This window comes from Podarcis tiliguerta (assembly GCF_965153285.1).
Source record: "Podarcis tiliguerta genome assembly, chromosome: 16".
Classification (NCBI taxonomy): Eukaryota; Metazoa; Chordata; class Lepidosauria; order Squamata; family Lacertidae; genus Podarcis; species Podarcis tiliguerta.
The window spans coordinates 36,674,948-36,696,623 of record NC_139549.1 but is presented as its reverse complement, the minus strand read 5'-3'; the positions used below and the strand labels follow the sequence as shown (position 1 = coordinate 36,696,623).

The 21,676-nt window shown below is 45.8% G+C and overlaps 1 protein-coding gene across 2 annotated transcripts in view; it reads right to left on the bottom strand.

Moving 5' to 3' along the window:
• Positions 1–21,676, bottom strand: part of LOC310666794 (transmembrane protein 132D-like) — a 453,449-nt gene that overhangs the window by 116,646 nt on the left and 315,127 nt on the right. The window lies entirely within an intron of this gene.

The window sequence follows — 21,676 nt, the reverse complement described above, 5'->3', positions numbered from 1 at the left end:
GTCACTTTGGCTGGAGTGCCAAGGAAATAATTGCATTTAAAAGCTAGACATGTCCATCAAAACAAAAGATCCCCTCCCCTCTGGAGCTCTGAGTGCTTGCCCAGCCAGCTTGGTTTCATTCCTCGGGGCAGGAGGAGCTGGTGCATATTTTTGGAAAGCGGAGTCTACCAAGTGATTTGGAAGCTTAGGGAAACCTTAATCCACCATGTTAACTCAGGAAGCTTGAGGCCCTTCCCTGAATCACTCCAATTCAGCGCATAATTTAGGGTACACACAAAGCTGATACACACACACAACACACACACGGACACATGCTTGGAGGGCCACAGGCAATCTTGTTCAGATGGATGTTACAGAGAAACAACGTAAAAGCCTCTCCAGGAATTCCTTTTGTGTTGTGTCCACGATGGTTTGTGTTCGTGATGGCATTGGGGCAGTTATACACAGTCCTATGTGCACCTGCAAAATTTTCAGAGTGAAAATATTGCTTTGTTGCAGATTGGTGCAAGCCCTGTGGCTTCCCGCTGGAATCATGCAATGTTTTTTTTTTTATACTGCAAATGTTTCAGGGGTGCTTATCTGTCCTTTTGTCATGTTACTGTGCAAGAGTGTCACTGCAGACAGAAATAACGCCTTAACGCTGGGGAAACGTCACAGAACAGCTCATAAAGGCAAATTATGTAAGGACATAAGAAGGGCCTGTGGATTAGGCCAATGGCCCTTCTAGTCCAGCATCCTGCTCTCACAGTGGCCAACCAGATGCCTGTGGGAAACCTGCAAGCAGGATTCAACCACGAGAACACTCCTGTGTGTTTTCCAGCAACTGGTATCTGGAATCATTGCTGGCAGAGTATAGCCATTTATGGCCAGTAGCCATCCTATGGCCCTCATCGAATTGTAGAATTGAAAGGGTGCAGGAATCTTGCCCACAGCCGTCCCTGTGTGGCTTCGAACCACCAACCTTCTGGTTAGCAGCCAGATGCACTGACCCATTGTGCCATAGGCTCTCCTCCAAGATCCAAAATAGGTTGATAAAAGGTAAAGGGACCCCTGACCATTAGGTCCAGTCGTGACCGATTCTGGGGTTGCGGTGGTCATCTTTCTTTATTGGTCATGTGGCCAGCATGACTAAGCCACTTCTGGCAAACCACAGCAGCGCACGGAAGCGATGTTTACCTTCCCGCCACAGTGATACCTATTTATCTACTTGTACTTTGATGTGCTTTCAAACTGCTAGGTTGGCAGGAGCAGGGACCGAGCTACAGGAGCTCGTCGCGGGGATTCGAACCACCGATCTTCTGATCAGCAAGTCCTAGGCTCTGTGGTTTAGACCACAGTGCCACCCGAGTCCCTAAAATAGGTTGATAGCCCAGTATAAATCCTTGACGAATCCACTATTATCGCATCAGTGACAAGTTGCTAAATACATCCTCGCTCAGTCACACACACACACACACACACACACACACACACACACGGCACCAGTCTAGAGGGACTACCGTTTTAAGTGTTTTCCGTGCATTGAACTGAACTTTCAGCGGCAAAATATTTGAGATGGCTTTCTTCTCTTTTCATAGCTCAGCCTTCGAGCTGCCACGCTGCCTGAGATCTCTAAGGGGGAAAACGAATTCCAAATCTGTGCATTTAGGTGCCTAACGTGGAACAATTTACATCTCTCTCATCCCCGCTGGCTGCCTTTCACTCATCTCCGTGCTTCAGATAGTAGGATCCGGGTATCTTTTTCTCAAGAGTCATGCTCATTTAAAAAAAACGAAACAGTTTACAAGACATTCCAACATTCAGGCTCCCAAGGGCATGAAAGATACATAAATATCCGCTCCTGTGTATGCTTTGCTAAGGGAAGATGAAATGATGATAGATCATGCCCCAGGAAGTTAAGAACATGCAGCGTTCCTCGCTGGTTTATGCCTGGAGGGTTAAAATGATAGGGCTGGATAAAGATTTGTGCCAGTAGATGGCGCTCAGCATTAGAGATGAAACCCGGTGGGGGGGGGAATAAATTCTGAGAATCTGTACTAATCTCATCAAAATGCATTTAATTCTTCTTGGAGCTCCTCCAGGCAGGAACACAGGAAGCTGAGTTAGCCCACGGATCCATCTAGTTTAGTATTACCTACACTGGCTGGCAGCAGATCTCCAGGATTGATTGGCAGGGACCTTTCAGAAATTCCTGGAGATGCCAAGGGGGAGAAAACTTAGGACCTCAAGTCAAGAGATACAAGATAATTTATTACGGTCAAAGACCAGCTCACATAACACAATGAAAACAGTGTTCATAAAGATAAAATGTACAATCAGAGCAGATTGCAGCAATAGCTCATGAGTTAAAATTGAGATATATACATACACCCGTACAACTGAGATTTGGGCTACCATAAAAATTGACCCTGAAGCGCCCCAAAGAGCGACTTCGGCATTTCCCTAGTAAGCTATTTTATTCTAGAGGATGATCTGTGCCTACAAATCTGGGCGCAGAATCTGGCTACCAGCCAGGTCGTCTTGTGATCTTTACCTAAGAGGAGAGAATTAAGTTTAGACTTGTCTGAAAGTTCAGTGAGCCTCTGCAGCAAAGGATCAACAGTGTCTCTACGAATCTCAACATAAAAAGGACATCTAAAAAATATATGTTTAGGGCTTCCTATTTCCCCCGATGGACAGGCGCAAAGTCTCTGTGCGTACGGGACTCTTCTATAGGAGCCTTCCAGAACCGGTAAGGGCAAGGCCCAGCTTCTATATAATAATAATAATTTATTATTTATACCCCGCCCATCTGGCTGGGTTTCCCCAGCCACTCTGGGCGGATTCCAACAAGAGATTAAAAAAAACATTAAAACATCAGTCATTAAAAACTTCCCGAAACAGGAAGTTTAGACAATACCAGCCTGGTTCACCTGTAAGAATAAACCATGGCTTGTCAAACAAACTAGAGCAAGAGTGAAAGCCCTTCTTACATTTCTGGATGTGAGGAAATAGAGCTATGTTTCTGGAGCAGCTACATATCACTCGTTTTCTATTATTTTATAATCAGGGGCCCTTGTACAGTCCTGTTGTCTCTCTATGTCCACGATTCTTTGCCTAACCACAGATGACCTCAAGTCATGCACACAAGCCCTAGACTGACTACCATCAAGCCTCAAGCCCTAGACCAGGGGTCAGCAACCTAAGGCCCATAGGTCACAAGCGGCCCAGGGGGTCGTTTAACCGGCCCACGAGCCACCCTCAAACTAAGCCGCCCGCTCGGTGAGTCCCCGTATGCTGTGCTAAACCAGTGCAGTGAGGGGACTTACTTCCACGGTACCGGAAATTGCGTCTGCACAGACACAGATGCTGGAAATCGCGGGTGTACACACAATCTGGCCCACAGTGGTATCTCCGCTGGAGTGAACAGCCCAGGCAAGGTAAACCTTGCTGACCCCTGCCCTAGACCAAAGCATTTGTCAAAACCCAGGCTCAAACGTGTTTCACAAGAGAATCTGTTAAAAAATGCATATTTCATAGGATCATAGCATTGGAGGGGTCCTCAGAGGTCATCTAGTCCAACCCCCTGCAGGAATCACAGCTATTGAAATGTGAACATTTCCCTCCTGATTTTTGGTGGACATGTTATCCACAAAGACTGGGGACTGCAGATACACAGTTTAAACAGAGATAGAAAGCCCTTTTAGAACTTATTAGAATTTTTATATGGATGAAACTGGATCCTAAACAGAGAAAGAATTATTGCGTTACTTATTGATGGCAGCAAAGACATTAGTATCTCAATACTGGAAAATAAGAAAAGTCCCCAAAGTAATAAATGGGAAGTTAAGTGCTGGACCTTAATTAAATCTGTGAAAATTAACTTACTGGTTGAGAAGTAGGGGACAAGGAGGGGGAAAATGTGTTAGACTGAATCATTAATATGCGTATGTGTGGGTATCAGGGATCCTAAATCCTACTTCTGGTGTAATGAAATAGATTAAATTAATGGAGTTATAATTGAAGTATTCCTGAGGTGTTAAATGCATTTAAAAAGGATAATTACATTTGTTTGTTTAGTTCGATGAAGGAAGGAAAATGTTAACTCTAAGGATGATTCCTTGGGTCTATTTATTTAACAAAAGTATGTCTATAGGCCCATATCGTAAAATATCAGAGCAGCGTACAGCAATAAAACATGACACACCACTGAAAACAATACAATACGGTGGTGGACTCTCCTTCCTTGGAAGTTTTTAAGCAGAGGTTGGGTGGCTGTCAGTCATGGATGTTTTAGCTGAGATTCCTGCATTGCAGGGGGTTGGACTAGAGAACCCCTGGGGTCCCTTCCAACTCTCCAAATCTATGATTCTATGTCATGGGTAGGCAAACTAAGGCCCGGGGGCCAGATCCAGCCCAGTTGCCTTCTGGATCTGGCCCGTGGACGATCACCGTGTGGATCAGCATCGATCTGATCGTTTGGACTGCGCCAGCGCACCTGTTCAGCTGCGCCTCCTCCCTCCCTCCTCCCAGCTTCTCCCTGCCCTGCCTAGAGCAGAGAGGAAGGGGGCGGAGCTTTGTTGGTGCCAGCAGCAGCAGTGTCAGCGCTTGAGCAGCCGCCATTATAAGCAGGCTCAATTCGAGCTTTGTTGCTGCCAGCCCCTCTCCAGAGCCCTTTCACATGCTGCTCATCATCCCATTGCCGCCAGCCCCTGCCACTCACAAGATACAGGTAAGCAGCTACCGGGACTTGTCTGGTGCTGTGGAGAAGGGAGGGGAGAGTGGGGGGGGGATGGCTTACCTGAGTAGAATGTGTAAAGGTACCACTGGAAAGGCCAGGTGGAATAGCTCTGTCTTACAGGCCTGATGGAAGGAGGTTAAATCCTGAAGGGCCCTAGTCTCATGGGACAGAGCATTCCACCAGGTCGGAGCCATCACTGAAAAGGCCCTGGCCCTGGTGGAGGATAGTCTGACTTCCTTAGGGCCCGGGACCTCTAAACTATGGTTATTCATGGACCTTAAGGTCCTCTGAGGGGCAGACCAGGAGAGGCGGTCCCGTAAATACGAGGGCCCTCAGCCTTAGATCCTTGGCAGCAGTTCTCAAGCCCCAAGGCTACGTCAGGCTCAAGTTGCAATGGCAAAATAAATAAGAAGAAAAAGGAAATTCTCTCCAACAGCCCTGGACTCTATTCCGGTGAATCCATTGCTCTGTTTCTCCCCACCTGTGGATCATCCTTCTGGAAGGGAACCATCTGAATGCCCCAAGTTGCAGCAGAAATTTGGACAAGGAGAATGTCAGGCACAACTCCTGTTTTTTTCTAGAGCTCGCAGCAGCTGGACAGGACTGCAAATGTCTCCAGGATATTTATCTGTCCAACAGCCAGTCTGAGCTCTCTCTGTTTGGAAAAGTCATTACAAGCGTATAATTATTGCATCCCAGATGTGTTAGAAGTGGAAATGTTGATTTATAAAGATTACACAGAGGTACCTATTTTACTCTCGGAAAGATCTGCTGTTGATTCCATCCCCACCCCCGACTGTTGGTATATGGGAAAAAACATTAATTTATCTCCCAAATGCCTGTGTACCCAAGTTTTAATTATTTCTCTGCAAGGAAATTTCCCTTGGAAAATAACAATACTACCACCACTAATAAAAACTGGATTGTGCTATTTCCCTCCACCTGCCTCCCTCAATTTCTATCGTTCCTTTTTTGCAAAACCTTTATGAAGCCCTTCTATCTGCATCCCAACAATGCAGGATGTATAGGGATTGTAGGAAAAGATCTGTCAAGGAAATTCAAAAATATATTTATGCATGCGACAACGGCGGCAAGCGTCTTAATAGCACAAGGATGGAAGAACGAGGAAATCCCGACCAAGGAACTGTGGCAAGAGAAACTGATGTGGTATTGGCGAAATTGACACACAAACTACGTGATAAGGACAACTGTGACTTAAAAGAAGAATAGGAACCTTTTACAAAGTACTTAAAGAAACAACAAAATGAACTGCACTCCTTGGCAGGTTTTGAATAAGGTAAAGGTAAAGGGACCCCTGACGGTTAGGTCCAGTTGCGGATGACTCTGGGGTTGTGGCGCTCATCTTGCTTTATTGACCGAGGGAGCTTCCAGGTCATGTGGCCAGCATGACTAAGCCACTTCTGGCGAACCAGAGCAGCGCACAGAAATGCCGTTTACCTTCCCGCCGGAGCGATACTTGCACTTTGACGTGCTGTCGAACTGCTAGGTTGGCAGGAGCAGGGACCGAGCAATGGGAGCTCACCCCGTCGCGGGGATTCGGACCGCTGACCTTCTGATCGGCAAGTCCTAGGCTCTGTGGTTTAACCCACAGCACCACTCGCGTCCTGTAGTTTACCTACTCACACACATACTCTAACATGGTCTCATCATTCGTTCACAGGAGAAGCAAGGACAGAAAGCTGGCATGCGTGTGGCTACTTGGCCATCTTTCTTCTGCAGTTTCCAAATATGCTGAAATGCTTCCCCCTCTTTTCGAAACTTTTTTTTAAAAAGGACCAATTTGCATGGAAACTGCTGAGCATTTTCTATATTTCTTTCATACTGTTTGGGGCTGACAGGTTTAGTGAAAATAAGTTGAACATACTGGGGCGGAGAGAGAGAAATCCCTTTGAACTGTAACTATTCTTTCTCCAGGGTAGTAATTTTTGTAGAATTCTACTCCAGGCTGGGGATTCTCTAAAGTTATGATAGAACGGCAGGAAAAGCGTTAGGAGGGATAAAACAGCAGCCCCCCCTTCATCTCTCACATTTACATTTTTATCTCTCCCTACCATTTTCTCTCGTTAAATGTCAGCGCTTTAAATCCAGCGCTTACCTCATCTTGATTTTGGGCTTCATCTTAACCTTCAGTCCCACCTCCGCTGCCCCCCACAAATGCCAGCGGTGAATAATGAACAACAGCTTGGAAACTGGAAATGCAAGAGTTTGCATATGGAGGATGAGCTGAGGACCTGCATAGGATAATGGGGACCTGAAGGCAGGTGCCAAGAGTTCAGAGCTCAGCCTTTCCCAACCAGGTGCCCTCCCATTGGCAGGATTCATCCCAGCCCTGGGCAAAAACACTTGGGGCTGAAGTAGAGACAGTGTGGGGTGTGGCCTGGGGGTGTGTGGCCTCCAGGAAGACCCAAAGGTCAGATGTAGAGGTTCCCCACCCCTAGCTTGTATCAGCCATGACAATATTGCTTGTTGGCTTGACGACATATAGAAGAAGAACAAGAGTTTGGGTTTGATATCCCGCTTTATCACTACCCTAAGGAGTCTCAAAGAGGCTAACAATCTCCTTTTCCTTCCTCCCCCACAACAAACACTCTGTGAGGTGAGTGAGGCTGAAAGACTTCAGAGAAGTGTGACTAGCCCAAGGTCACCCAGCAGCTGCATGTGGAGGAGCGGGGAAGCAAACCCGGTTCACCAGATTACGAGTCCACCGCTCTTAACCACTACACCACACCAGGCCAGTTCTTCTTTGAAGTTTTTAAACCTCATTCAAATAGTATTCTAAGCCCAGTTGCTTATGTCCTGGCTCCTGGCTCCAAACATGCAAGCAGATTCTCTTACTTGTTGGTAAGAAAGAGACCTTTATTCAGGCAAATATCAGCAGCAGACACAAGGCTCAGGAGTCGCAGCTCAGGGGTTCAAGAGAAGCACAAGAAATTTGGAATTGGATGGAAATGACGAAGGTGACCCAAGAAGTTTTCCCATGCTGCACAACAAGCTTTTTATGATGGGGCATGGAGCCGGGGGGGGCAGCTGGGTACACTTGCCCTGAGTATCAGTGAGCTAAGCTAGTTGGAGCCCGCCCCGCCCCGCCCCACCCCGCCAGGAATTGGTTGCTTTTTTGTTTGAGCCTGTTTATTCTTAAGAGCAATGCTTTGTTTTTCTTTAAAAAAATGTTTAGGGGTACTCCCATTTTGGCTGCTCCCCCTCCCCTTGCTTCCTTCCTCTCCCCCAACTCCCATTTGAGGGACTCGAGGTAGCAGCGGTTGCACTGAGAGGATGGGAAGGCTTCCAGCACCGGCGGGGCCGGCTAGAGTGAGGAGGGGCGAACACTCGCCAGTTGGGTCTAGCATGGCAAAAGGAGGAGGAGGAGCGCCATCGCCTTCACCGCGGCCTCCACAGATTCCCCTCCCCAGGCACCGGCGGGGAAAATGTCAGTGCTCCAGTCTGCACTGCAACTGCAGAGACAGCTGGCATGTTGGTCCAAAGTCCGTCGGAGCAATACAAATTTTTCACAGGGTATGCCTACCCTTGTGTCCCACCAGAAAAAAAGTACTGCTTATAAGACTCCCACCCTGGGCCTCAAGGTCTGCACAGGTCTGCATGGGGCACTCCTTTGCAAGACTTGCCTGCTGTCAGGATTTGCAAAGATGCACTCCTTCAGGGCGTGTGAATGTTAGAATTCTTGCCCCATGCTTGCAGTCATGAGATTGTTTCATGACGGTGTATGTTTTCATTCCACAGTGTGGGAAGTGACGGAGACAGGATGTTATATTTTACTGTGTTCCGTGATGTAGGACTATTGTCCTTTGTTCTCTCTCTTTGCTGTCTGATGAGAAAGAGGAAGGAGATGAGTCAGAATGCTCCGAGTGTATTATATGTAAATAAAGTAGTTTAGCCAAAATGCTGTGCTGCTGGGTCTGTCACTCGAACTGCCAATACTCTGCAGAATCCTGAAGTGTGCTGATGCCTCTCAGAGGTATCAATCGCTGTGATGTTCGGGCTGGAGAAAGACTTTGAAGGTCCCGAATGATCGACCAGGAGGGAGAGAACATGCCAGTCAGGCATGTGTCTCCGCCGGGTTCCTACTCGCATGTAGGATGATCCTGACAGTGGATCCCCTCCCATCTGGAAAGTGGCACTTGGTTCCAGGTGACAAGGCTGCACTGCACCCACCTGTTCAGCCTCCTGTTCAGTCATTGACACTTCCAGTTCTGCCCCCACCATTGACAACTCCAAGCTCTCCCGGGCCTCTTTGCGCTGTAAGAAATTCAGAAGACCTGGCATCCCTGCTCCCTCTTCCCAAAGTGACTGAGGTTGGAGTGGACAGGGCAGATCTGCCCTCCTCCAACTCAGGTTCCTATTATTAACTCCCCCCCCCCCAATTTATTCTCTTCTTCCTGCATCAGAACCTGACAACCCAAACATGTTTCAGGACTTTTGACAGGATAGTGCTTATTGGGGGTGAGATCCTTTATTGCTTTATTTCTGCATGGCTATTTAAGATAGTTTTTATGCCTGCTGCCCATATCATGTGCTTTTATGAGGTATTAATGTTTTCTTGTTGCATTTGCAAACACTCTCAAGAGGGCCTGATCTCAGTCAAAGGACCAGCCCCCAAAAGCAGAACGAACAAATGAATAAATCTATCTGTGCCACCGCACCTACTCCCCACCCAAACACCCCAGTTAAAAGACAGATGCTAAAAGTCAGGACAATAATTCCTCCGTTGACTACTCTGGTTATTGCTTGTAATCTAGAGGAAATCAAATTAATTCTACACGAAGAGCAACCTTTTTCTTAAGCAAGTGTAATTCCATATCTCTGGGGGTCTGGCTCACTCGTTGCCAAATTATCCAATTAAACACTAGTTCAAATCCGTTTTGGAGAAGATTGTCAGGGCTTGTAAATAAATAATTCGGGAAGAGGTTTTAATCTTCTGGGATGACCCCAAGTGGTACTGTCCCCAGGCCAAAAGATGGAATAAGAAGATGGGAAAAGTCACAGGATTTTTTGTGGTGATGGGGTTGTCTTTTCCTTTGATGGGACCACTTTGAATGGAAAGGACACATTTTAGCAGAGGCAGTGAAAGGTCTGTAGTTAAATCTGCTGATGAACTTTCAGGGATGGCTGCAATTGAGGTTCTCATTGCAGGCCAGACTCTTGTATTTCTAAAAGAAAACATTGTTGTACCGATCCTAAAGAGGAGGAGGAGATGGAGGCAATGCATTCTTGCAAAGTTAACGTATATTGCATCTGAGACTGAGGAAATCTGCCAAGTTTTCATTTCTCATTTCCCCGGTCTTCAGTTCTCTACATCTGCTTGCGATTTGATTTTTTTTAAAGTCCTCATGAAAATTCACCAGCTTTCTAATAAAACCTCTCCTAATATAAACTGTGCACATTATTTTCACTGGTACACAGTTTTTTATGCACACTTTCCCCAAGTATAGGCATTTTTATACACATTATGTGGCTGGAGAACTGCATTGCAAAACTGGGAGAATGGCGAATTTTCAAAAGATAGCTTTTCCGTTTCGCTTGCAGGATTGTTTCAGAAAGTGCAAATTGGGCAGGTTCAACTTTCCATGCAGGCTGAATCAAATTTCTCCCCCATCCTAATTCCAGCCTTCCCCAGTATGGTGCCTACCAGATAATCTGGACTCCAAGAGCCTCATCCAATGTGGAATAGCAGGAGCCCAAACTCTCTGGGTGACCTATTCATTTCTCTATTACAATGGGGAAGAGTCTTAGATCAGGGGTTCTTCATGCAGAAGATCCCATTTCTCCAGTTAGACAGATCAGCTCACAGGTTACCTCCAGGTTGCCAGCATTTTGCAAGAGGGATTCAGGCACATACTGGAAATTTTGTCCCAGATTTAATGTCCTCTGACCTCTTAGCAGAAGGACTGTCATGCTAGGGTAAGGGTGAAAATGATTGTTGTGCGATACGAAATCCAGCACAACAGCTGTGCTATCGGAAGTATTGCAGGTCACTGCAATTTTCTAGGATTCTGTGCATATCTGAGCCTTATCTTGTCCTTTGGCTTGGTGATGCATAAGCGGTCATTCTACTCCTGGCTGTCTCCTGAAATGATTTCAAATTTATGGGAAGAAAGCAGTGACTGGCATTTGAATCAGAATGAAGAAAGGAAGAAAAGTCCTGTGAGCCCTGCAAGATCTGCATATCTGGACCATTTCCACCTGGCCTGGAGGGCCAGGAGTTGATTGCCTAAAGCTCCAAAGTCTGCTTCTACTGTTCATGATGTCTTGGGACCACCAAAGTGGTTTAGGGGCTGTTTTGGGGGAAAGATTTGAGTTGTGGAGATGCATTCTTCTTCTTCTTCTTCTTTTTTACTATACACCTATATCATGTTCTTACCCCTTTTTTGTTGGAACTTATTGTGAATTATCAGAGGATTGTTAAATTTTATTGCACACTTGTTAATTTGAGACGTTTCCATTAGAGCATTGTTCATATGGCTATACAAATTGTGTTATGTCTTGCAGCTGTTAGTGAATTATGTTAAATGCTCTGATGCTGCGAGGAGCTTTGAGCATAGCTTACTATGGAAAGGCAGTGTAGGAATAATGCTGATGAAATATAATGTGATATATGTTTATTTTCTGGGTGTTATTCAATGTTAGTTCTTCTCAGAGTAGACCCACTCAAGTTAATAGACATGACTAACTTGGGTTCATTGATTTCAATAGGTCCACTCTGAGTACTATTTAGTAGTAGTAGTTATCATTATCAATATCATTATCATCATACTATTTAGTTGAAGACAACCCTCTCCTCTTAGAAGCCTGTAATTAAGACGGACCCTTCTATTTCCATCCTTTCCTAAAGTGGCCTCTCATAACTAGAACGTCTGAATACATTGTCTTTGGTAAAATCGTCACTGTGGAAGTCCATCTGCCAGACACTAGACACATCAGAAGTTCCCTGATGGATAATTACGTAATTATTTGCCTAGGGTGAAAACAAATGCGTTAAAGATCTAAGAAGCTAAAGGTTAGTTTCTGCACAGAGGTGTTTGCTTGCTCAGTTGACTTACTAGGATATGATTTTTACCCTTTAGGGGGGAAATGGGGGGGGGGGGACCCGACCCTGCAGAACCAAACAACCTCTGAGGTTGATTCATTTTGTGTCAAGAGACCAGAAACAAAGAGGCAAGTCAGATGGCATGGAGTATAACTAGGGCCACTTTATTAAACTGCAACATCAAGAATTTCTGAACTGCACTGGGAAAACCAAGTGTGGGAAATATTCAGTCCTCTATCAGGCTCCCCAGCCAGCAGTGATCAGGTAAGCCTAACTTGCAGGGTGACCAGGTAGTGTTAAACTACACCTCTTTCTCCCTGCCACACTTCTTGCAGGTCTTCCCAATCCATGTGCCTGCAACTCCCAAGGAGTGATGCGGTTTATCCTTTGAAGTAATCTACACCCTGCCATGTGGGTCCCAGGGCCCTTTATGCAAGTTTCTAGAACCACAATGTTCACCTGATAAGTATCTCAGGGTGCCAACCTTTTCCCTTTCCAGAACATACACCTTGTTGTTGTTGTTGTTGTTGCTTAGTCGTTTAGTCGTGTACGCCTCTTCGTGACCCCATGGACCAGAGCATGCCAGGCACTCCTGTCTTCCACTGCCTCCCGCAGTTTGGTCAAACTCATGCTCATAGGTTCGAGAACACTATCCAACCATCTCATCCTCTGTCGTCCCCTTCTCCTTGTGCCCTCCATCTTTCCCCGCATCAGGGTCTTTTCCAGGGAGTCTTCTCTTCTAACGAGGTGGCCAAAGTATTGGAGCCTCAGCTTCAGGATCTGTCCTTCCAGTGAGCACTCAGGGCTGATTTCCTTCAGAATGGAGAGGTTTGATCTTCTTGCAGTCCATGGGACTCTCAAGAGTCTCCTCCAGCACCATAATTCAAAAGCATCAATTCTTTGGCAATCAGCCTTCTTTATGGTCCAGCTCTCACTTCCATACATCACTACTAGGAAAACCATAGCTTTAACTATACAGACCTTTGTCAGCAAGGTGACGTCTCCACCTGCTGAGGACCAAATACAAGTAATCAAGCTAATTTTCTGAGGGGTCCACCAGCACTAACTGCACCATGTGGGTGGGTGGGTGGGATAAGGTAAGGATATATTGGTTTAATAATCAAAGGATTGATAATCTGAACATGACCAGTGTCAGAAGATTCAAGACAGAGGAAAAGTAGTTCTTTCATTCCATGCTACATCAAGCAGAGACTCTGTGCTCATCTAACCTGGTATAGTCTACACTGAGTGGCAGCAGATCTCCAGCATAGAAGAGCTTTTCACACCAACTGCTCCCTTCTAAATTTTAAGTGAAGATGCCTGGGCTTGAACCTGGGATGTTCTGCATTCAAATCAGAGACTCTACCAGTGAGCTAACTCATGTCCTTTTGACTTGGACTGCCTTCCTTCTGATATCAACTTGGAATTTTCTACCGAAGACACAAGTGAGCTGGCTTGAGTGATCCATGCTCGTAGGTCTACTTTCTTTCCTGTTATCTCATAATCCTACGTAAGGTACTGCCTGGGCTATAGATCATCTCACCTCTTCCATAAACTCAGCGGCGGGCAAACCTGTGTCTTTCAGCCGGTGTCCTCAGCTTTTCCATCTGCAAAATGGGAATAATTATGCAGGCCACCCTTATGGGGTTGTTGTAAGCAAGGTGGCCATGTAGGAAGCTGTCACTGGTCAGCTACCTCAGCATTGCCGACACTGACTGGCAGTCACTCTCCAGAGTTTAAGTTCTCTCCCAGAGATGCCTGCAATTGAACCTGGGACCTTCTGTGTGCAAGGTAAAGGTAAAGGGTAAAGGGACCCCTGACCATTAGGTCCAGTCATGGCTGACTCTGGGGTTGTGGTGCTCATCTCGCTTTATTGGCCGAGGGAGCCAGCGTACAGCTTCCGGGTCACGTGGCCAGCATGACTAAGCCGCTTCTGGCAAACCAGAGCAGCGCATGGAAACGGCCTTTACCTTCCCGCCAGAGCGGTACCTATTTATCTACTTGCACTTTGACGTGCTTTTGAACTGCTAGGTTGGCAGGAGCAGGGACCGAGTAATGGAAGCTCACCCCGTCGCGGGGATTTGAACCACCGACCTTCTGATCGGCAAGTCCTAGGCTCTGTGGTTTAACCCACAGCGCCACCCGTGTCCCTTTCTGTGTGCAAAGCAAATGCTTTAATGCTGAACAACTATAAAGATGACAGTTCCCTATTTGGACGACTTTTCTGGAAAAGATGCTACCCAGTCTGATTTAAAGCTAAAGAAGCCTAAGAAGGGAGAGCAGCAGGTGTCTTGAAGCTGCCCACCAGCAGGTAGCATTTGTATAGCACACTGAGCAGGTACAGTGCTCATCTGGTCACCGTCTTCCCCACTAGGGGGAGTTGTATTTTGCAATTCTATTTAAATGAGTAATCATGCCTACTTTTCCACCTGCACATATAAATTAACATATGCAAATGGAATGCAAATGTGCATCCCTTCTCCCTTTCTGGAGTGAAACCTTTCTTTCTTTTTGGAAACACAAAGGGGAGGGATGAGATGATCCACCAATTCTATCCTATTCGAACCCATTGCATGCCGCCACTTCCTGGGTGGAACTGCAAGCATCTTTTTAATATTAAAGTCGTCAAATGCTCATAATGCTATGAGCATGTTTCACACGCTGAAAATGCACAGTGGAATCTGGAGAAGTGCCAGTTAGAAGCTGAGCTCTGTTCCTTGCAAACATTCCGGGATCACTGGATGCTGAAAAGCAGACCAAACACCTTTCTCTCCCATCCCTAGAAAGGGGTCAGTTCAGAAGTGAGGCTTCAAACCAGAATAATACTTGCGAAGTGGTAGGAAAGTACTTGAAAGTTGCTACCCAAAAAAGCCAAATAATAAACAGTACAGTCACACCTTGGTTGTTGAATGCCCTGGAACTCGTACGCTTTGGCTCCTGAACGCCGCAAACCTAGAAGTGATTGTTTCAGTTTGCGAACGTTCTTTTGGAACCCAAACATCTGACGGGATTTCTGTGGCTTCTGATTGGCTGCAGGAGCCACAATTTGGTTTCAGAACGTTTTGGAAGTTGAACGTACTTCTGGAACAGATTCCGCTCAACTTACAAGGTACGACTGTATTGTTCGTTCATTTGGGCTCAGAAGCAACAGAAGTTAAAAAGGAAAGCAGGACACACACACTCACACACACACAAATACACACACAGAGAGAACAGAACACCCAGAAGCGGAATTTACAGCCCTCGCTCCTTGCCTAGGCAAGGGCCAATCTTGGCTCTGCACATGGTTAATTGAGGTTCAAATCTTCCTCCCAGCATGCCTCCAATTAATTAGTAACGAGGTTAATTTTCATTTTCCATCAATTGCACTGTAAGCAAACCTCCCCGGTCCATTCAGTGAAAGTGTGTGTGGGGGTGCGTGAGGTGGGGAAAATGAGAAAACTAATCAATAAATACCCTGCCACAAATGAGGGGTCAGTGGGAAAGAGAACAAAATAAATCCCGGCTGGGAATTTGCACTGATAAAGATCGAAAGAACAAAAAATCCACTTGTCTGTAGGGGGTGGGGGTGGGTGAGAGAAAGAAAGCTCTTAATTTGGCTGAATGACCAGCTGGCTTGGCTTTGTTTTCCAGCAACCTTAATTATCCTGCAAAGAACAAAGCTTGCTTATCAAGGCTGAAATGTGAATCGCGCTGTCGGTGCCAAGGAGATGCGAAAAGGCCTGAGCACAACTTGCAATGTAGGAAGAAAGAAGAAATTGGGACCATTCCTGAGGCCAGTCGATGTGCTGGTTGAAGCCCAGCAAGTTGGAAGGTGCTGACAGTTTCAATACTCAACATTTAGCATTTTTCCAAACTCACATGCGGTCCTATACATTTCTGCAGTAATTTGGCAATTTAAAAAATCCCAAGAAAATTAGTTGGTGTTTTAGTGCAAATTTCTCCTAAGCACATTTGGGTATGCAGTTTTGACTAATATATACATTTGGGTAAGCAATTTACTCTAATATAATGCATTTTTGTAACAATATCCACTAATATATGTTTTTAATGATCATTTCCCCCACTATATGCATTACATAGCTGGCAAAAATTCAGAGAAGTGTGAATTTTAAAGGATAGCTAGCTGTACTTTGGGTCAATGTATTAAAGACCCTTTTCAGCAAGCAATATCTGTATTGGATTTTAATTTTTTCTCCATGTGGAATTGTTTTCAATTGCTTTCATTATTGCTGTTTTCGTTATGAAATCACTTTGAGTTCTTTTGTGGGAAGCGATTCACCAATAAAGCATATACTGTAAATGCAATGTTTCTATATAGCATGGTTCTGTAAGGATAAGACATTTGCAAAGCAAACTTTTATATATTACAAGAGATAATGCAAGGGAGGGGGGGACCCTCAGCTCCATATAGCAGGGGAGAGAAGGAGGTGTCGGAAGCTGAAGAGGTAACAGGGTCTAGTGAGCAAGCAGAGTCTGTGGCAGAAGAAGCTAGGGCATCTCTCCTCACTGCTGCGACAGGACCAGGAGAGTTATGAAGTGGGAGGACCTAAGACAGACATGCCGGCATAGTCTCAGATTGCTTGGGAAGGACCTGGGGGAGAAGGAGACTTAGGTAGCTGTGGGGAGCTTCAGCGTCCACAACTGTCTCATAGGGGCAAGACCTACTGAGAAGAGTTGCTGTGCTCATTAGCCCTGGCACTCCTGAGCACACCTTGATCCTTCTAATAAAGAGTTAACTTCACTTATTCTGTGTGATTTAATGCTGAGTCGAGCCTTTCAATGGCCACATGAGGTATTAAAGGTACCCCTGCCCGTACGGGCCAGTCTTGACAGATGCTAGGGTTGTGCGCCCATCTCACTCAAAGAGGCCAAGGGCCAGCGCTGTCCGAAGACACTTCTGGGTCATGTGGCCAGCGTGACGAAGCTGCTCTGGCGAGCCAGAGCCGCACACGGAAACGCCGTTTACCTTCCCGCTAGTAAGCGGTCCCTATTTATCTACTTGCACCCGAGAGTGCTTTCGAACTGCTAGGTTGGCAGGCGCTGGGACTGAACAGCGGGAGCGCGGGGATTCGAACCACCAACCTTTCGATCGGCAAGCCCTAGGCACTGAGGCTTTAACCCACAGCGCCACCCGCGTCCCCTACATGAGGTATTAGGTGGGACCAAAGGGGGGAAAAGTGGGTGGAGGAACTGTCTACCTTTGCACAGTATAAATCAGTTTTATATGCACAGATCTCTCCCACCAGGCAAGAAAGTGGCTCCATTACACTTCGAGCACATGTGCACTTCAGGCACACGTACCAACTCTGAAAGATGGTATAGAGGTTTGTGGTCTAGAGAAATTCCCCGAATAGGAAATAAATATGTTTCATAGTGCATTCCTTGGCATATCTAGGCCCCACTGAGCTCAAAGGCACTTGCCTCTAGAGAAATGTCTATAACATGGATGGAAAACCTCAGGTCTGGGGACATGATGTGGCCCTCCACATCTCTCTACCTGGCCCTCAGAACTCTCCACATGCTGCACCTTCACTGGTCCTTGCTTCACAACCTCACAGTGATTTTTTTTCCTGGCAGGAATGAATTGTGGAACTCTGATAAGCCTTCTTCCTTTTCACGATGAAGGGCTGGCTCACCTATGAGGCAAGATGAGGCGACTGCCTCAGGCGGCAGGATCCACAGGGGCACAGATCCCGATGTAAAGCGTTATTCCCCCGTGTTCCTGATGTAGATCTTCATTCACCCCTTCATTCAGGCCTTCTTCACTGGTGGGGAGAGAACTATTTAGTGGTTCGCCTCAGGTGCCAAGATGTCTTGGGCCAGCCCTGGAGTGTGCGGTGTCAGGCCTGCTGCACAAAGGGAATGTTTAAATTAATCACTCCCCCCACGTTTGTCTCTTGCTCTGCCCACCACTGGCATATGGCCTTTGGAAGGTTGCCTCGAAGGGACTGTGGCCCTTGGGATGAAATAATGTTTCCCACCCATTCCAGATAGCATTGTAGACCAAATGGGGTACTTCTTATTGGTAGTATAGCCTCCTCTTAGTAAAGGGACAAGAGATCTTGTCAATATGATGGGGAAAGAGACCCGCAGTTTCTATCTATGTACTCATCACCGTGCCAAGATGTCCTCCAATTTAAAACAATGGGCCATTTGTCCTAAACGCTCAAGTTGAGCAGGCCATCATAATTCAGCTCTATCTCCAGCAGCTGGAAGTGATTTATCTGAGCAAAACACACCTTTGCAGACAGTAAATTTGACCTGAATGTCCCAACCTTGGTGTGTTTATCCACTGTTAATGCAGGAAGGTTGCAAACCATGTCAAGATTTTTTTCGCTCCCATTCTTTATCATCGGCCAACAATTCTGGGGGGATCAACCGAGCGCCAGAACATCAACAGCTGCTGCCATCTGGTTCCACCTCTTGCATCTCAATAATCCTCAGGTATGAAGATAAAAGAGAGAGCAAACACTAGAGAGAAGGGCTGTGGAAGGCGAAGGGACAAAGCAGTCACAGCAAAACACCCATTTTGCTGTAAGGAAATGAAATAAAGTTAAAACAGGTCCATCAAGACAGGATTTTGCGATGGGGTCCATGGCCCCACTAAGCAGATGGGCCCTCAAACGCATCAGGGCTGACTTACAACACTAAAAGAAAGTAATATGCTTTATCTATTTACTTGCTGGCAGATTTATAAAGTGCCTCCAGGGAGGGGGATAAATTTGATTCAGCTCACATTTAAAGGCAAACCTACCTCATTTGTACTTTCCTAACAACCCATGAACCAAAACGCACCCATCCTTCAAAATTTGCATTTCTCTAATTCACTGCTCCAGCCAGGTAATGTGAACAAAATGCATATGTATCAGGCTAAAGTTTCCATAAAAATGCATATATTAGTGAAAATGGCACACACAACGCATTTTTTTAGGGTGCATTGCTTTGCAAAAATGCGTCTGTTGGGGAAACTGCATTTTAAAAAATCTGTATGTTAAAATGCTGGTGAATCTTCATGAGGACTTTTTTGGGGGAGGGGGATTCTCAAACTGGTGGGAAATGTGAAGAGCTAAACTTAAGATTGGAAAAAATGAGAAACTGAGAGAAACTGAAATTGATAGATACAGAGAACCAGGCAGTGGGCCTTCTCAGTAGTGGCACCCACTCTGTGGAACACCCTCCCATCAGATGTCAAAGAAATAAAGTCTTATGTTTAGAAGACATCTGAAAGCAGCTCTGTTTAGGGAAGTTTTTAATGACTGACGTCTTAATGTATTTTTACTCTTTTGTTGGAAGCTGCCCAGAGTGGCTGGGGAAACCCAGCCAGATGGGTGGGGTATAAATAATAAATTATTAAATTACGGTATTATTATTACCCATCCCTAACAGTTTCATAGCCAAATGTTACTGAAGAGGTGTTAAAAAAAATACATTGCAAACTCAGCAATCAATAAAACCATGTCCACAATTGTAGAATAAGAAATAAATCTGCAACAGTCTTCAATAGCTACCTAAATATCAAAACAGCAGGAGCTTTGCTAATTTCTATTGGTTGCTCATTCCAAAGGCCTGGAGCTGCAACACTAAAAGCGCAATACTTAGTGCATACTAAGTACACAACTGAGGCATGCAGGACTCTTAGCAATGCGCCACCTGAGAAGCAGATTTGCCAGGCATGGGTACATGGGGCGATGAGGTCTATTTACCTCCCCAGGAGTCCCCACTCTTAGATGCTTTAAGTCCAAAATATAAAATTCCCTAAAGTGTGCCAAGGAACAGTTTTGCTTAACATGGAACCCGGTGCACCAAACACAGCCCCTCAGCCTAGCAGGGTGCCAAGAGTAAACCATAGGGAGATATTGGAGGAAACCAAGGAACTGCGAGACAGGAGCTTTGCGTCAGCACTAATGGACACACACTAAAGCACATAGAAGCCAGGAAGGCTGTACTGGTCAGACAGCAACCCAGTGCAGAAGAACATTTAGCTCTGGCATAGGCCACATCTGACCCAGAAGGGGTTTTTTTTTATACCCAGCTGCTTGCTACCCTGGAGGTTAAGCAGATTTAACAACACATTATTATTATTAGCATTACAGTGGTACCTCAGGTTAAGAACTTAATTCGTTCTGGAGGTCTGTTCTTAACCTGAAACTGTTCTTAAGCTGAAGCACCACTTTAGCTAATGGGGCCTCCTGCTGCCGCTGTGCCACGGCTGCACGATTTCTGTTCTCATCCTGAAGCAAAGTTCTTAACCCGAGGTACTATTTCTGGGTTAGCGGAGTCTGTAACCTGAAGCGTATGTAACCTGAAGCGTATGTAACCTGAGGTACCACTGTATTATTTATTAAATTTGCTAGTTGTTTGTTCCTGCCCAGGGCAGCCCAAAGCGCCAAACAGACAATAAATCCCACATAGATACATTAAGAGGAAATAAAAATACATTACAGACACCCCATCCGCTTCTCAAAGGTTATAGAGTTTTTGACTGGCACCTGAAGGCAGATAATGATGGTGCCAGGAGAGCCTCTCTGCGTTCTGCAAATGGGGAGCCACATCAAACAACCAGCACCCCAGAATGACTTGAGACAGGGGGCTGAGCAGAGCATCGATCTGAAACAGAAGCTGTGGCTCTGATGATCCTGGGGGATTCCAACTCCCATCAGCCAGCACAGGCAGTGGGTCAAGGATGATGGGAGCTGTAGTCCAGCAACATCTAGAGGGCTCCAGGATACCCCATCTAAATCATGGGTAGGGAACCTACAGCCTGGAGGCCAAATGCATCCTGCCTGTCCTCTTCATTTAGACCCCTCCCCAATGTATTCTTCCACCCACCTTCAGTGTTTTTCACCAGGCTGAAATGTGTCCTTGAACTCTTATCATAGAATCACAGAGTTGGAATAGACCACAAGGGGCATCGAGTCCAATGTCTCTAGCTGGCCTGGAGGGAGGGCAGAGGTGTGGGAGTTTGTGTGTATGGGAAAAAAATACATTGGCTGCACTGCCCACTTTTGTCTCTCCTCACCCCTGGCATGTGGCCTCTAGAAGGCTGCCTGGAAGGAAATGTGGCCCCCCTCCAGGAAAGAAATAGTTTCCCAACACCCCTGATCTAAAGCTATGTGTTCTCACTTCTTCACCTTCTGACACCCTGATTGCAGAGTTATCTTTTTCAATTCTATTCGGGTACCCAGCAGACAAGAAAAGAGTCTTGTGTTGTTCTTGTTTCTTTTTTAAAAAATAAAAGTAAAAATACAGCTATCAGAGAGAAATGCAATAGCATTTGGCACCATTAAGTGCCAAGGTGACATGCGAGTTGCTCTGAAATTGGCAGATTAAAGCCATGGCACAAACCACTCTTCAACCTTGACTAATGGTATAATAATTAACTGCTTGTCACTAGGCAACCACTTGGCTCCTATTATTCACCTCCCCAAATTTTTTTTTACTCAAATATTAATTATCTCTCTCCCCCATATAGTCTATTTTTTCTCTCTTTCCAAATAATAACATGTGTCAATATTTTTAATAAATGGGTCAAAGAGTAAGCTCCGGGCATAAAAAATCTTGGAAGATGATATCCCTTGTTCCAGCCAGCACAGTAATTTGGGGCCAAAGAACACACTAGAGAGAACGAGGGGCATCCCATTGTCTTGTCCAATGAGCCACGGTCAAAAAGCCCGTTTATTAAACAACTCCCTCGCCTGCCCCACAATTACAGAGCCCTCCTTGTAAGTGGTGTTATGAAAAAGAGGGGTTTGATTTCACAGGCTTTAGAAACTGCTGAACAATGCCAAGTGTTCAATCTTTTCATGGTGTGCTCTTCCAGTGATCTGCACTATCCATTCAAAGCTGTATCAGGCCACTTTAAACAGCCATGGCTTCCTCCCGAAGAATAT